This window comes from Typopeltis vanoorti, chromosome 8 (genome assembly GCF_054136105.1).
Source record: "Typopeltis vanoorti isolate ZY-2024b chromosome 8, IOZ_Tvanoo_1.0, whole genome shotgun sequence".
NCBI classification, from domain to species: domain Eukaryota; kingdom Metazoa; phylum Arthropoda; class Arachnida; order Uropygi; family Thelyphonidae; genus Typopeltis; species Typopeltis vanoorti.
Window position 1 is genome coordinate 147,344,605 of NC_143556.1, and position 16,689 is coordinate 147,361,293.

At 34.9% G+C, this 16,689-nt stretch overlaps 1 protein-coding gene across 1 annotated transcript in view; it reads left to right on the forward strand.

The window, feature by feature from the left end:
• The window catches only part of LOC150104414 (2-oxoglutarate dehydrogenase complex component E1-like), a 596,096-nt gene that overhangs the window by 504,230 nt on the left and 75,177 nt on the right, over nucleotides 1-16,689 (forward strand). The window lies entirely within an intron of this gene.

The following is a 16,689-nucleotide window of genomic DNA, read 5'->3' on the forward strand; positions in this document are numbered from 1 at the left end:
CTATGGTCCCACAGAAGGTTCTACTAAGGTAGAAGTGGAGGAATTTTTTGAGGCTTTAGAAAAAGCAACTGACACAATGAAAAAGGAAAAGTTGGTCCTTGTTGGGGATCTAAATAGTAGAGTAGGAAATGATTGTGAGACATACAAAAATATTTTGGGAAAATTTGGAGAAAAGAGCAAAGCTAATAATAATGGCAAATATCTGTTGGATTTCTGCTCAGGACATGGACTGGTTATTACTAACACCATGTTCCAACATAAAAATATGCACAAATTCACATGGAGAGAAGAGGCTAGGAATAAGAAAAGTCTCATTGACTATGTTATTGTTGATAGTGATGTTTTCTCCCTGGTGCAGGACACCAGAGTGTACAGAGGATTTGAAATTGGAAGTGATCACTATTTAGTCTTGAGCAGGATAAAATTGAATTTCATATTGAAAAGAATAACATGTAAGAAAGTTTTAAAGCGAATAAAAGTTGAGCAGCTCTCAGATGTAAACTGTAGACTAAAATACAGAAATATTATTGAAAAGAAAATGAAAGAGTTTGAGAACAGGAATCAAACCTTGGAGATTCAGTGGCAAACTCTGAAGGAAACATTGATTGATTCTGCAAGGGAGGCATGTGGTGAGGTTGTGTGCAAAGATAAAAAAATCAGAACTCCCTGGTGGACACAGGAAGTTAAAGAGGCAGTGAAGGAAAAGAAGAAAGCATATCAAAAGTTCCTGGCAAATAAGTCGGCTTTTACTCTTACAGAATACAGAGACAAATGTAAGAAAGCTAAACAGTGTGTAAAACTAGCTAAACAAAAGTCATGGGAGGATTTTGGCAAGAATATAGAAAATAAATATCAAGAAGGTGGCAAAATATTCTGGAGGTTGTTGAAGAAGCTTAGGAATGGAGGAAAGAGTGCTGTAAAAGGAATTAGAGATGATAAAGGTGAAATGAAAACAGGAGAAAAAGATATCCTTGAAGTATGGAGTAATTACTTTGAAAAACTGCTAAATGAAACAAGCAGTGATAAAAAACACTGACCAGGCATGCAGTCAGGAATACATATCCATACTTGAAGTAGAAAAAGCCATCAAAGGCTTGAAATGTGGAAAGGCAGCAGGAATAGATGATATTCGACCAGAAATGCTGAAGTATGGTGGTATAAGAGTCTTACAGTGGCTGCACTGCATAGTTCAGAAAGCCTGGACAGAGGGACGAATTCCCGATGATTGGAGTAGAGCTCTCATAGTACCCATATATAAAAAGGGAAATAAAACTGAATGTGAGAATTACAGAGGTATTTCCCTACTGAGTGTTCCTGGCAAGATCTATGCAAGTATACTTGAGAAACGGTTGAGAAGAATTGTGGAAGAAAAGCTTGGTGAAGAACAAGCTGGATTCAGGCCAAATAGAGGCTGTCAGGATCAGATCTTCACTTTACGACAAATAGTCGAGAAAGAATGGGAATATAACAAAGATCTGTATTTAAGTTTTGTCGATTTGGAAAAGGCATATGACAAGGTGCCAAGAGAGAAGCTTTTCAATACGCTGCAGTTATATGGTGTCAATGGGGCATTATATCAAGCAATACTTTGTCTTTATTTGAGTTGTGAGTCAGCAGTTAGAATTGAAGGAAGTACAGGAAGATGGTTTAATGTTAAATCTGGTGTGAGACAAGGATGTACATTATCCCCTCTGTTTTTCATTATCTATATGGATCACATTATGAAGGAATGTGGTATTAAACCTGATATCAAAATTGGAGATGTTAATGTCAGCTCTTTGCTTTATGCGGATGATGTTATACTTCTAAATAAATCCGCTACAAGTCTGCAAGATTCTCTGACTAAATTGAATAGCTGTTGTAATAGATATGGTATGAAGGTCAGCAATAAAAAGACAAAGACAATGAAAATAGGCAGAATCATTGAAAATGTCAACTGTGTTGTGAATGGAGAACCTGTGGAACAAGTAAAACATTTCAGCTACTTAGGCACAATTTTTACTGAAGATGGTAAACTAAATATAGAAATAGACAACAGAATCAGCAAAGCTGGTATCGTGGGAAGTCAATTGAATAAATTCATATGGAATAAGAAAGAAATTAGTCGGAACACTAAATTAGCTGTATACAAGACTGTGTTCAAACCAATTTTAACTTATGGATCTGAGAGCTGGGTCAGAAGTAAAACACTTGACCAAAGACTAGAGACCGTAGATATGAGAGTCCTGAGAAAGATTAGAGGCGTGAACAGATGGCATCAATGGCAATATCATATTAAAAATGAGGATATTAGGAAAGAACTTGACATTGTCAGCATCCAGGAATGCGTTAGCAGAGCTAATCTCAGATGGTATGGTCACTTAAATAGAATGGGAGAGGATAGATTAGCAAAACAAGTGTTCTCTGCCAGGTTGGCAGGAAAACGACCCAGAGGAAGACCAAGATATAGGTGGATTGATACGGTACAAAGTGTCTTAGACGATGGAAATATAAGATCTGATAATGTTGGAGTCTTGACAAGTAACAGACTGATTTGGAGGAAAATTGTAGATAGGAAGTTAGTAATGATGTAATTTTTTCATGTAGTACTGTCATATCCTGTACACCCCTTGAGGGTACATGGCAGGAATTTGATGATGATGATGAATAAATTTGATGCCATTTAAACATGTTTAGGCCAAAGCATGATATGTGAGACATCAGAATCAAAAACAATCATGGATTAAATTTACATCATCAATTAATCAAACAACCAATGCAAAAACTCTGGAATAAAATCTGGAAGATGGAAGGTAGATACAAAACACATCATTTGTCTACCCTGGAACATGATGGATGTGTTGTTGCTGATCCCAAAGCTGTTGCAGACACTTTTGGGAGAAAACTTTGCTAGGATCTCAGCAACCGTTCCCTATCATCCAGTTTTTATAATGTTTAAAGAAAAAAAAAAAAAACAACAGCTAAGCTTTTGTATCAAAGCCATACAATCAGCCATTTGTTAAGGAGGAACTAAAAAAAGAATTTCTCCTCTCTCACACTAGTGCACTTGGCCCTGTTGATGTCCGTTATGGACTAGCTGTTTTTGTAAGGTCTTTGAAAACGTGGTAAATGCAAGGGTTCTCTGGTATTTAGAAAGTAACAAACTTTTTTCCAACACGCAATGTGGCTTTCATAGTCGCTGATCAACCGTAAACCATTTCATATGTTTAGAAACATGTATAAGCGACACTTTCTGGAAACTATAACATGTGTGGTTTCAGTGTTCTTTGACTTGGAAAAAGCCTGTGACACAGTGGAGAAATGGCATATTAAAAGACCTGTTTAATTGTGGTCTTAGGGGACCACGATTAAACAGGTTCCTTTTTTTTATTAAGAACTTTCTATCCAGCTGTATGTGTGTTCTTATTCCAAGTGCGAAGCACATTATCTTTGCATAACATCACGAAGAGGGGGGGGTTCTTCAAGGCTCTGTCTTAAGTGTGACCCTCTTTGCTATTAAAGTGAACTCAATTACTGAACAGTCCTCCCACAGTAGGCAATTACCATTATTTTGATGATTTCACAATTTACTGTCACTCCTGCAATATGAGGGTCATTGAAAGACAACTTCAACAAGCAATCGATTGCGTCTCTTCATGGCTGTTTTTCATGGGTTCAGGTTATCTGCCAAAAGAACCATGTGTGCACTTCTGCAGAAATGCACTCTCCACCTTAATCCTGATTTAAGAATGGGACAAACTATTATTCCCATAAATCAAAAGGCCATGCTTTTGGGACTAGTCTTTGATAGTAAGCCAATTTTCTTTACACATATTTGTCATCTTTAGGATAAGTGCAAAAAAAGCATTGAATATCCTCCACACGCTATTCTCTACTAAATTGGGTGCTGACGAATGTCCCTTGCTTTGCATTTATTGCGCACTTGTATGTTCAAAGCATGATTATGGGTTTCAGATTTATAGTTCTACAAGGGAGAGGACACTCTGTTCGTTGGGTATCTGATTAGTTATCCATGCTTTTTGCACATCACACATTTAAAGTCTTTATGTTGAATCAAATGAACCCCCCTCTATCACTTAGACAAAAATATTTATCTCTTAATTATGCCCTAAAAATAAAGTCACCTCCAGATCATTGCATATGAACTGGTCTCTTTTCCATACACTGGGGAGGTCCTGTATCACACACACATCAGACTGCCATCTATCCTTTTTTGTGTGCACATTAAAGAGGCTATGTTAACTGTTAGCATGAGTGTTGATAATAATATTTGTATCAAACAAGTATGCCACGAACATATCTGTCTACCAAGCAATTTTATAAGCTATGTTTCCCCAAGTAAGTCAAGTTTGCACCTGCACGTAGTGCAAGTCTGAGGCAACTCGTGGTAAAGGTGGAGTAAACTCCGATCACTTTCCTTAGTATTTTCCCCTAATGCAAAGCACATCCCCTTGCGGAGATGTATGATGCTATGCATTAAAGGCAAGGGCCACTACCCAGACTGGTTTTGACCGGTATGGGTAGTGGCATCATACATTGTGGAGATGTATAGCATCATACATCTCTGCAAGGGGATGTGCTTTGCATTAGAGGAAAATACTAAGGAAAGTGATCGGAGCTTACTCCACCTTTACCACGAGTTGCCTCAGACTTGCACTACATGCAGGCGCAAACTTGACTTACTTGTCTGTTTGCTTACTTGGGGAAAAAGGATTAAAACCTAGCTTATAAAATTGCTTGGTATCTTTAACATAGTATATACCCAAGGTAAAAAACTTTCTACGTATCTGTCTACCTTTAGTTATTCACACAGAGCAACCCACTCTGATATTTTGTCCATTTATACTTGATGATTCAAGATCAGAGATTCCTGTTGCTGTGCTGCTGTTTTTCCTAACATTACATCCAAACATATCCCACTCGACTGCAGTAACTATACAGCAGAGTTGTGTGCCATTCAGTTCGCACTTGTGCATATTAAATAAAACTCCTACCAAAAGTGTATAATTTATATAGACTCTTTGAGTTCTTTACAGGCTATAATTTTTCCAGTGTATAATCCACTTCCAGTGCTTGGTGAGGTGCTTCAACTTTTGTACAAAATAAAGACCCTTCATTTCGATGTTAGGTTGTGTTAGATTGTCAGTCACAGTTGATTTAAGAGAAATGACATCACATAAACAAATCCGTAATCCATTTTATTATGGATTTGTTTATATGTAGATACTGCATTATGGATACTAAACTTTGTACATAATTTTATTTACTCATTTATCTTCTTATAACTTTGCACATATATTTTATATTATTTACTAATATTTATTCACCTATCAACACCTTGTGTGCTGCTGCAACTTATGTCCTAGCACAGTATGTGACCTTTGCTATCCTTGCACTATAACACCCCAAATCAATCAATCTTGTCAGGAAGATTTCTTCCTCTTTTTCTTCACCTAAAGACAAGCTTTCTGCACTCAGCCTTCCACTTTCTACCAGATGTCATTCTTCTAGTTTTTTAAATAATTGAGAATTTTACTGACTATTCATAATGATTAAAAGTTATTTTCGACCAAAGGAACTATGGAAAAGATAGACTTCAATTGGGTTTATATAGGTCAAATTTATTTGAAACTAAGTAAGAAATACTGACAAGTTTCACCAACTTAACTGTTTGGCTTCTTCAGGGCAAAAAAAATAATAGATACAAAACAACTTAAACACTAAAACTGTTCATGAAGGAAAGAACTGAACATACAGGTATCCCTCGATTAACGTGGTTAATTAATTCCTCACTGTTACCGCATATATCAAAATCGTGTTAATCAAATCTAATAATCAATGGTAAAAATTACAATTTGTCCATGATCGATTATTGTATTAATAATTCGTTTTATGTGGTACTCTTTTAAGAAAGATAAAAAATGAATGCAAAGTAAATTTTTTAATAAATGCTTGTACCTACATTATTTACTGCAATTTTTTTATTAAACGAAGTTATCAAGAGTCATTTGAGCGGTTTTAGTTTTTTTTCTTATCGGCATAAATTCTACGATAACAAGACAAAAAAGGACTCTCCATACTTCGGCAAATAAGCAATAAAACGTAAAGAAAAAAACACTGCAAATATAATACATGATGATACAAATTAAGTGGATATTGAATCCAACATTATTTCATAGCCGAATATAGAAACTACATACAAGAGTTTCGTGCTGAATATATATAAACTAAAAGTTTCGGCAGATGCAAGTATAAACAACCTTATGGGCAACTCGTAGTAAAGGTGGATAAGCTCCAGATCACTTTCCTTTGTATTTTCCATAATGTAAAGCACATCTCCTAGAGGACATGTATGATAAATATTGAATCCAACATTATTTCATAGCCGAATATAGAAACTACTAGAATTTCGTGCCGAATATATAGAAACTAAAAGTTTCAGTGGATGCAAGCATAAATAACCTTATGGGCAACTTGTAGTAAAAGTGGAGTAAGCTCCAGATCACTTTCCTTGGTATTTTCCATAAATGTAAAGCACATCTCCTAGAGGACATGTATGATAAATAAGTCTTTAGCTCTCTATTGTAATACATGACGGTTTATTTATTTTCAGTTACAATCTAAAAATTATTGAACAAATAATAAAAAAATAAAAAAAAACTAAACCATACTATATTGACATCGGACATCGCAGTATCTCTCAGATACAGTTTACTGTCAAATATCAAACTTTTACATAATGTGTTAAACCAAACTGACAGCAAAAAACGGTGCGGAATATCACTCGTAACATGTGAATGCACAGCTACTCATGACCTCCAAGCTAGACACTGAATTGTGTAAGAATATTTATATTAAACATTTTGCATGTATCTGTCAGATCAGCTGTGAGCTCCGCAGGGTTAAAGGTGCGTTAATCAAAACTCTTGCCGTGTATATCAAGGGATTGCATGCCTAAGACACTTTAGTTAAGAAACAAATGGATGGATGCATCAGCCTTACAGTCTGTCGCAAAGCAACCAACACAGGTCGATACTTGCACTTCACATCTTCGCACCACATTTCCCAAAAACTGAGCATCGTACACATGCTAAAAAATAGGGCCTCTCACATCACTACAGAGGATAAAGATCTCAAAGATGAACTATCCCTGATATCAAAAATCCTTATAGACAACGGTTACCTAAGAAAATTGATTCATAATATACTTTTCTGTGATCCCCCACAACGACAATCTGAAGAAATACGTTATAATTCCACCATTGCAATTCCTTAGACTGGGACAGTTTCCAAAAGGATTGCTACACTCCTCAAACCACATGGAATATGAGCGACTTTTAAACCTTTAAAGACTATCTACCAATTCTTAAGATCTCTGAAAGACAGTCATGCTTTCTTCAAATATGCCAGTATCTATAACATCCCCTGTTTGTGCAGATTAAACTATATTGGTCAGACCTCTAGAAGTTTGGAAATCAGAAAAAAAGAACATGTAGGAGATGTAAACAATAACAGAGAAGACAATTCGGGGTTAGCACTTCATTTCTCCAGGACAAACCACACCATAGAATGGGACAAAAGCTCCATTTCCTACTTAGAGGAAGATTTTCCACTTCCGTATCATAAAAGAAGCCATAACAGTTATCCATTCTAAACACAACCTAAATAGAAACTAAGGATTAATTCTGCCTGATATTTGGAAGACCCTCATATTATCTTTAAGCATGCCAGAGTTAAATCTTGCTGCTAATTACAGAACGTTCCTGAATAACAACAGTTGACATCATACATGCTCCATGTGTGTGTGATGTATGCGTTCTTCTGTTTTTCTGTAAAAAATACAATTATATTCAGTTCTTTCCTTCATGAACAGTTTTAGTGTTTAAGTTGTTCTGTATCTATTATTTTTTTTTACCCTGAAGAAGCCAAACAGCTAAGTTGGCAAAACTTGTCAGTATTTCTTACTTAGTTTCAAATAAATTTGACCTATATAAACCCAATTGAAGTCTCTTTTTTGCAGTTTTACTAACTGTTGTCCTTTTACTGCTATAGTGGTGGAACGTTTTGAAAATGATTCTTTTGTTAATTTTATTTTGCATTCCATTATTATTGTACTGATGATACCTGTGATCTGTAGATGAAAATTTTACATAGGCAAAGTGGATACTAGATCCAACATTACTTCAAAGCCGAATGTTTGTAGAAACTATGAAAGTTTTCGTTTCCCTGAAAGCTTACAAGAATACTCTCCTTGACATCCCCGAGTTGCCTTAGCTTGCGCTACTTAAGACATGACCATTGCCCAAGCATCCATATGTTCTCCTTTTATTAGTGCATTTGATAAAGGTTTCACTGGCCTGACAGCTGTTTCGAACTGGTTGGTTCTTTTCAGAGACCACGCGAAAACCTTAAGAGAGCAAAAACTTTCATTCGGTACTAAGGAAATCGAAATGTCAGAGACATGTATTTTTCGTAGGTGAACTCTTAGTCAGTATGTAAAAGTAATTACTAAAGGAAGATTTTATAACTAATAAATTTATTTTACATAAGATTTAGAATTTCTGTCTTTAATTTTTCTAATTAATAGAGTTCAAATAATATGACTATATATATGTATACAGGAAACTACCTGAACTTTCAAAGACTTAAATTGCATATAATATAGAACTGAGGGGGGGGGGGGGAAGAACATTGCAGTCATTCTCTAGATAAGAAAGTTATATGATTTGAAGTTAACTCTTCAACACACACATTACAAAATGTGTGGTTATGCTTATTGAGACTATAAAATATCAACCTTATAAAGCAAAGCATGATAGGGATCTAAAAAAATCATAGTGTGGAGAGATGAGACTTTTTTTGTGTGTGTGTTATGTACAAGTATATAAAGAATAATTATATGAGCTTTGTTTAGCGAGTTCAGTTGTGCAAATGAAAATCAGGAAAGTTAGATAACAAATTTGAACATTTATGGGTATTTCTTCAATAAAACATGTGAGTGATAAACATTACAAGGCACAGCATTAGCAAGTGGTAGAACCTTACTCATTTCTAATAAGTTAGTCATGCAGAAAAGTTTTTATTTTATTTTATTTTTTTGTGCCATACCGTATGATTTGCCATTTGGGACTATAGTGTAGATGAATGACATATTTTCTGCATTCTTCTAGAACATTGCTTCTTCCCAAAGTGCAGCATGCATACCCCAGGGGTAGGCAAGAGGCCTATGGGGGGGGCATTTTTTTCAGTTTTGATTATATTTTACTTTACTTTTGTATTTTTGTCAGTGTATTGTCTCCTGAGCTCCTGTATTCTATAATTTATTTTTCAATAACTAAAAATTCTAAAGGAAGGCATAAACAAAATGTGCCTCTTGACATGTATCAACTGGCCTCTGTTAGGATCATGTCTAGTTGAAGGCACAAGCATGTTCCTCTTGTTTCTAATAGTTCTAATTGTTTGCTTTAAAAATTTTAAAAAGGTTGAAATATGCATTTGGAACTTTCCATTTAAATTACTGAAAGATATTTTAAATTTAAACAAGATAGCCAAAGATTACGGAATGATAATATCAACAGAAAAATCAAAAACGATGACCTTTAAAGGACGAAATCCAGTAAGAACTAAAATAGTAATAGATAAGAAAATTTTACAACAGGTGAATTCATTTAACTGCCTAGAATGTATGATTACATATGAAAATGAAAAGATATAAACCTAAAAATTGCAAAATATTAAAAAATAACAGGTGTGTAATTAACTCTATATTTAAAAAAACCTAACCTAGTTCAAAAACAAACCAGACTAAAAGTATGCAATACATTAGCCCTACCAGTCCTATTGTATGGAAGTGAAATCTGGTTAATAAAACAAAAAGACAAACAAAGATTAATAACAGCTGGAATGAAGTTTATGAGAAAAACTGCAACGTATACTCTATTCAATCACAAAAGAAATGAAGAAATTATGAAAGAATTAAACCAGGAATCAGTAATAGTAAAAATTAGGGCCAGTACCATTACCTTCCAGTAATGGTACTGGCCCTTTTCATTCTTCCTCTTTTATTTGTTTTTCTTCCTGTATTCTTTGCTCTACTTTTCCTGGCTCTTTTTTTTTTACTATCTATTTTTCCAGATCACCATCACTGGGATCCAATGCTCTCTGCCATGTTTACCATGCAGCACGATCTGTGGACATCTGTTAAGGGAGATGTTGAAAGTTTATTTTTCACTTGGTTAGAGTATAATAAATTTAGTTTAATCCTTTATCCAAGTGTGAGCAAACAAAGTTTGCGCCTGAAAGTATCTTCAGGACTGGTGTAATGTGGTACAACACCAGGGCACTCCTTGCAAAGGTGGAGCAAGATACCAACACTCCTATCTCAGTGTCTTCCATAATGCAAAACACATCTCCTTGCGAATATGTCTAATGTTATGCATTAAGGGAAGGGCCACAACCCAGACTAGTTTCGACCTTTATTGAGGTCTCTTCAGTGGGAGCCAGGCCCAAGTGGAGATACCAGGCAGAAGCATTAGCAGGTCATCTCTACCTATAGGAGTTGCCAAATGTTGTGCCACCCTTTTTTAATAAATTACTCTGGATTTAGAGAAAGATGTTGAAAGTTTATTTTTCACTTGGTTAGAGTATAATAAATTTAGTTTAATCCTTTATCCAAGTGTGTGTGCAAACAAAGTTTGCGCCTGAAAGTATCTTCAAGACAAACTAGTCTGGGTTGTGGCCCTTCCCTTAATGCATAACATTAGACATATCCTCAAGGAGATGTGTTTTGCATTAGGGGAGATACTGAGATAGGAGTGTTGGTATCTTGCTCCACCTTTGCAAGGAGTGCTCTGGTGTTGTACCACCTTACCCCAGTCCTGAAGATACTTTCAGGCGCAAACTTTGCTCACACTTGGATAAAGGATTAAACTAAATTTATTATATGCTAAGGGAGATGTTGGTTAGTCTTACACTACTTCGGCCTTCAGCAAGACAGGTGGCCCTGGATGGCCCAGGAATCAATTGGCTAGTGGGCTCTCCTGTTGAGATCAACAATGTTGCAGTAAATCTCTCACCCCATGGTCCAGGGCAGACACCCAAGGTGTACTGTTGGGACTAGTATAGCATCCAGGGTAGTCCTTGCATTCTACTCTCAAGTGCAGTCATTGCTTGCTGGTCAGTGGGAATCGTGTGGCTTCATGATGGGTGGGGAGCTCTGGAGCTGAACTGCAAATCCCTTGAGCAGAAATTCTTCATCTTCAAATGTTTCAGGAGCCCTTACAAGGTTCCAACCAGTTACTGATACCATAGATGCAGCATTTGGAATAGAAATAAGAAATGAAAGATATGTGATACCAGTGCAAGTATTTCTAATAATTCATACAATAGCTGAAATGCCAATAGAAAAAATGCCACCCATCTTTATTCAGAACAGTTTAGAAGGATTGGCAAGTTCTCCCAAAACAGTCAAAATACTGTGGAAAAATATTAGGTCAGCAACATTCTGAGAAACTGCTGAGAGCATCAGTGGGTGGAATACCAGTTGTAGTAACACCTCATAAAACACTCAGTTCTTGTAGAGGAGTGATATCAGAATGGGATCTCATTGATGTTCCTGATGAAGAGAGATGTTCAGAACTTAAACATCAGGGAGTGACAAGTGTGAAGCACATCCTGATACATAGGGATGGTCACCTAGTTCCAACCTGGAATATCTTACTTTGGATACACCTAAGCCACTAACATCTGTAAAAGCATAGTATCTCACCTGTCTTGTTAGAGCATGCATTCCTAATCCATTAAGATGATATAAACTTCAGAAATATGGGTGCCCAAACCACCTGTCAGGGCTCTGCAAAGAAAGCTAAACATGTCAACTGTCAGGGGATCACCTAGCTTATTTCCGTGCATGTCAGAAGTGGAAAGATGTAAAAGAAATACAAAAGATTAAAACAGAACTTTACTGTAAAACAGAACTAAATAGCTTTACTGTTAGATCTTACTTATATGAAGATCTTATTGTTAGTTTAGTTACCATATTTTTTTGTACCTAAAATTTATTTTAAAATTACGATGTGGCCTATAAGCCAAATGCATGTTATAAAATGATGCATTTTACGGTGCTTCATTGCTTGTCGGTAATGTGTTATCAGCTAATTTAAACTAGTAATCAATACATTATTATATTTACATTTTTTATAATTCATAGATTCTATGAAGGACAGACATAGCTATACGATTGTGTTTAAGCATAGCATGATTGAGTACCCAAAAAAGAATGGCAGTTGGACAGCAGAGCGGTCCTTTGGGCCTCTGCCTACAGAAAAAATGGTTTGAACTTGGAAGAAACAAGAGCAGATTAATAGAAGCACATTCTATAAAACACAATGTTTGCAGGAATCCGGAAAAATCTCCAGAAATTGAAAACGAATTAAAAACTTGGATATAATGGATCAAGGAAGATCGAATTGCTGCATATCTACACAAATGTTTATTCAACAAACAAAATTATTGGCAACAGAAAGAAATATCCATTTTATAGGGTCACCATCACGGTGCTTTAGATTTAGAGAAACGATTTATGCAAAAATGAAAATATTAGATGAATTTAAAAATAAAATTATTGAGTTTCGCATATTTATCATAAATGTTAGAAAACAAGGCAATTTTGAACTTTCACAGATAACTAATATGGATGAAGTGCCTCTGACTTTTGATGTGCCCTCGAATAAGACTGTTGACTTCAAAGGTAAAAAAAAAAATATTATTGTTAAAACTTCGTGCATCTTATAATGCAAAGAATTTTTTTTTTTTTAAAAAAACTTCAACTATTATACACATTGCATTTTTCATGCAATGCGTACAATACAATAGTGCATCCTATAGGGCAGCGGTGTTCAACCCGTTGCTCACGATTGACCGGTCGATCGTGGAGCGATTTTTTGTCGACCTCTTGTGTATTCCTCCTTACTTACAAATTTAATTAAAACTGAACTGAAAACATAATATTTTATTTATCATTCTTTTGTATTATTTTTAATTCGCTTTAAGTGTATTGCTATTGTTTATTTATTTTTCATTCTTCTGGTTCCCATCTACCATACGGCCGGGGGGGGGGGGGGGTAGCTATGTGCTACCATTCTAGGGAGAGATGATTATGAGCAAGGTGGTTTCCCGTTGCCTTCCTTGCCGTCAGTATTTATGACTGTAACCTGTGTGTTCACGGGGCCGGTTTGCCTGCTTGCGGGATGAAAAACCCCAGATAAACTGGTGGAAAAAACCCTGCTGCCGACGTCCAAGACTGGCTAACTTGGCTATGGCTGAGGAAGATCCTTAAGCTCCTCACGTCGTGGACGGGAATCGAACCTAGGACACTCCTTCCCCAGGCATATGGTTGCGAAGCACAAAGCCACTAGGCTAACCGCGTGGTGGTTATTTTTCATTAAAATTGTCAAATCAGTAATTTTCTCATAAGTCCGGGTAAATGAATTAATTTGGATCATTGGAAGTCAAACAGCGAGCCGAGTGAATACGATTATAAGCAAAGTGTAAAAACTTGATTGTAGCTTAAATATTCCAAAGCACATTTACATCGATTTTTTACTTAGGTTAAGTCCCATGTGAATATTGTAAAAAAATAAACTTTGTTATTAGATGTTTTTGTAAATAACTTTTTTGAAGCTAACTGTATATACTGCTTTAATAAGAATATGTTAGAGTGTTAAAAACAAAGGCAATGTTTTGTTGCCGAAGCTGTACATAGGGGCATTAGAAAGATTATTATTGAAACTTGTATGTATGAGAAAGGCTTGCAGACTCTAAGTGTAAACATCTCTGAAGTCAGTCAGAAAGAGTTCAAACAACTTTCCAATGGCTGGCAACTTACAATCAAAAGAAAGTGGAGGAGAACAAAAGGCGTGCTGAACTTGAAACTTAAGATGAAAAACTCATACCGATTCTTTGGGGGTTGCCAAACTTCATGCGACGTCTCAGAGGAGGCCTAATAAAAAGGGACTGAAGCAAGCAGAAAGGATCCCAGTTCAGAATCGCTGTCAGAGAGACTGCCCGGATCCACGTTGCTTGAGAGAGAAGTTTCCTGCTTCCAGAAAGGAGCTTCTCAGTTCAAGACATCACTAGAGAGAGACTACTTCTAGGCTGCAGACAAGGTTTCAAATTGCCAAAAGGAAGAGTTCTAATTGCCGGAGAAAGGTTTCCAGGCCAGGTTAATGTCAGACATTCACCAGTGTGTTGCGTTTTCATTATTTGACAAATCAAACAACTTCACTGATATTACTCAGTTAATGGTATTTATTCGCATTTTCAAGATTATTCAAGTAAAGAACTTTTGAAAATTATACCATTATTGGGAAGGACTAGGGGAGAAGACATTTTTCCAGCATTTGATGAATTTGTGAAACAACACAAACTTCTGCTTTTTTAAACTTGTGTCTATTACTACTGATGGTGCTCCTGCAATGAAAGGTAATAAATCAGGCTTCATTTCATTATGTAAAAACGATGACAAATATCCAGATTTTTTTAACGTACCATGTATTATTCAACAACAAGTACTGTGTAGTAAAAGATTAAATACAAAAGATGTTTTGGATATTACATTTAAAATTATAAATTCTGTTCGAGGAAAAGCCCTGCAATGGTGGTTGCAGGCTTCATGCAACCACCATTGCAGGAAAAGGGCCAGCAAACATTATTGCACAACAGAAGTTGTGCAATAATGTTCACTGGCTCAGCAGAAGTCAATTTTTAGAAAGATTTCTTGTATTAATTAACGATATAAAAATTTTTCTTGATGAAAAAGGAGATATTTATCCACAATTCAGTGATAAAAGATAATTGTTACACTTATCATTTTTAGTAGATTTCTGTACGAAATTAAGCAATTTAAATTTAAAGTTACAAGGTAGAGATAAAAATTTAATTGACATGCTAAGTTCAATAAAAACTTTCCAACAATACTTACTTCTATTAAAGAAAAATATAAATGACAGCGAATTTAGACATCTGCCATATTTATTAAAATTTTTTGAACAAAATCAAGAAATGCTTCGCTATGATTTAAAAGAATTTATTCGTGAAATAGAATTAGTTGAGGAAGAAATAAATTCAAGATTTAAAGATTTTAATAAAACTGAAATAATTGTATGTTTTATCAATAATCCATTTCAAGAAAACTTGAACATTAAAGAAATTTCAAATAAAATTAGTGGGCTGTTTGATATAAACCATGCTAAAGTAGAACTTGAGATAGTAAACATTCAGAATAGTTTACATTTAAAATCAATAAACAATGAAGTCATTTGAAAGTATGCACATGAAAAATTCCCAATATTAACTGATATTGTGCGAAAAATTCTGTCGTGTTTCGGATCGACATACTTATCAGAATCCACTTTTTCAAATATGACCATCATTAAAAAAATCAATTAAGAAACCAAATTACAAATGATCATTTGGATGATTGTCTGCGATTGGCCACTTCTTCATATCAACTTGACTATGAAAATATTGCGAGGTCCAAACAATGCCAAATTTCACATTATCTTTTTTTTTTTTTTTTAATCAACCAGCATTTCCTGTAATTTGTGAGTTTGTAATCAATCTGTTGTTTTTTCTAACTTTGGTTTTCCAAAATAGAGAAATAAATATTTTATTCCAATATATTTGTTTGTTTGTTTTTTGTTGTATTAAAATAATTAAAAGTGATAAATAAATTTTTAAATAGACAAATAAAGTTTTTAGTTATTTTTTTTTTAGTTGTTGATTTGTGTTTAATCAGATATCAGGTTGGGGGAACGTGATCTATATAAGAGAGTGGGTCGCTGAATAAATTATATATATAAGAGAGTAGATTGCCAAATAACTTTTTATACAAAAGTAACTTGCATAGTAAAAACGGTTGAACACCACTGCTATAGGATGAAAAATATGGAATGATTTATGCAAAAACAAAAATATCAGACGAATTCAAAAATAAAATCATTGGGTTTCATAGATTCATCATAAATGCGAAAACAAGGCAGTTTTGAAAATATTATTATATATCTTTAGGTATATTATTTATATATCTAAAGATATATAATAATAATGCTTTATTCATGAAATTATATTTGTCAGAATGATGTTCTGTTGTAAGAAAAATATAGCAGCAGCACTTGTGGTTTTGCTATTGATGAATGATCAGCAAGGTCATTAAGATTATAGATGAAAATGTTTTTTCATTTAGCAGCAACAAGAATTGGCAAGATATACATACCTTCCTGCATGTTAGAATTAAACTACGTATTGACATTTTTTTTTATTTTTTATTTTTATGCCGACTTGCATTAAATCGACATCAAGTGAAAAGAAACTTCATTGTATGGCTATAGGCGTATCCAGTTTGCCATTACTGAATTTTTGTTTGTTGTTTGTGATGTTACTTGTTTAGCATAGAACATGTGTTATACCACAATATGAAGTGAACATCTGATAGACATGAGGAGGGGAACAGATATATGGGAAAGCAAAATTTTAATTAATTCCCTTAAGAAATAAAGAAAATAAATATAAGTAATGAATGGTGGTTTTCAGTGGATTCCTCACTTAGTGGAACCATTGGTTGATTCCATAAAAACTACAAAGGTCAACAATATGGCAAGCACCATTTCCAGAGGTTCTGAACTTAAACAC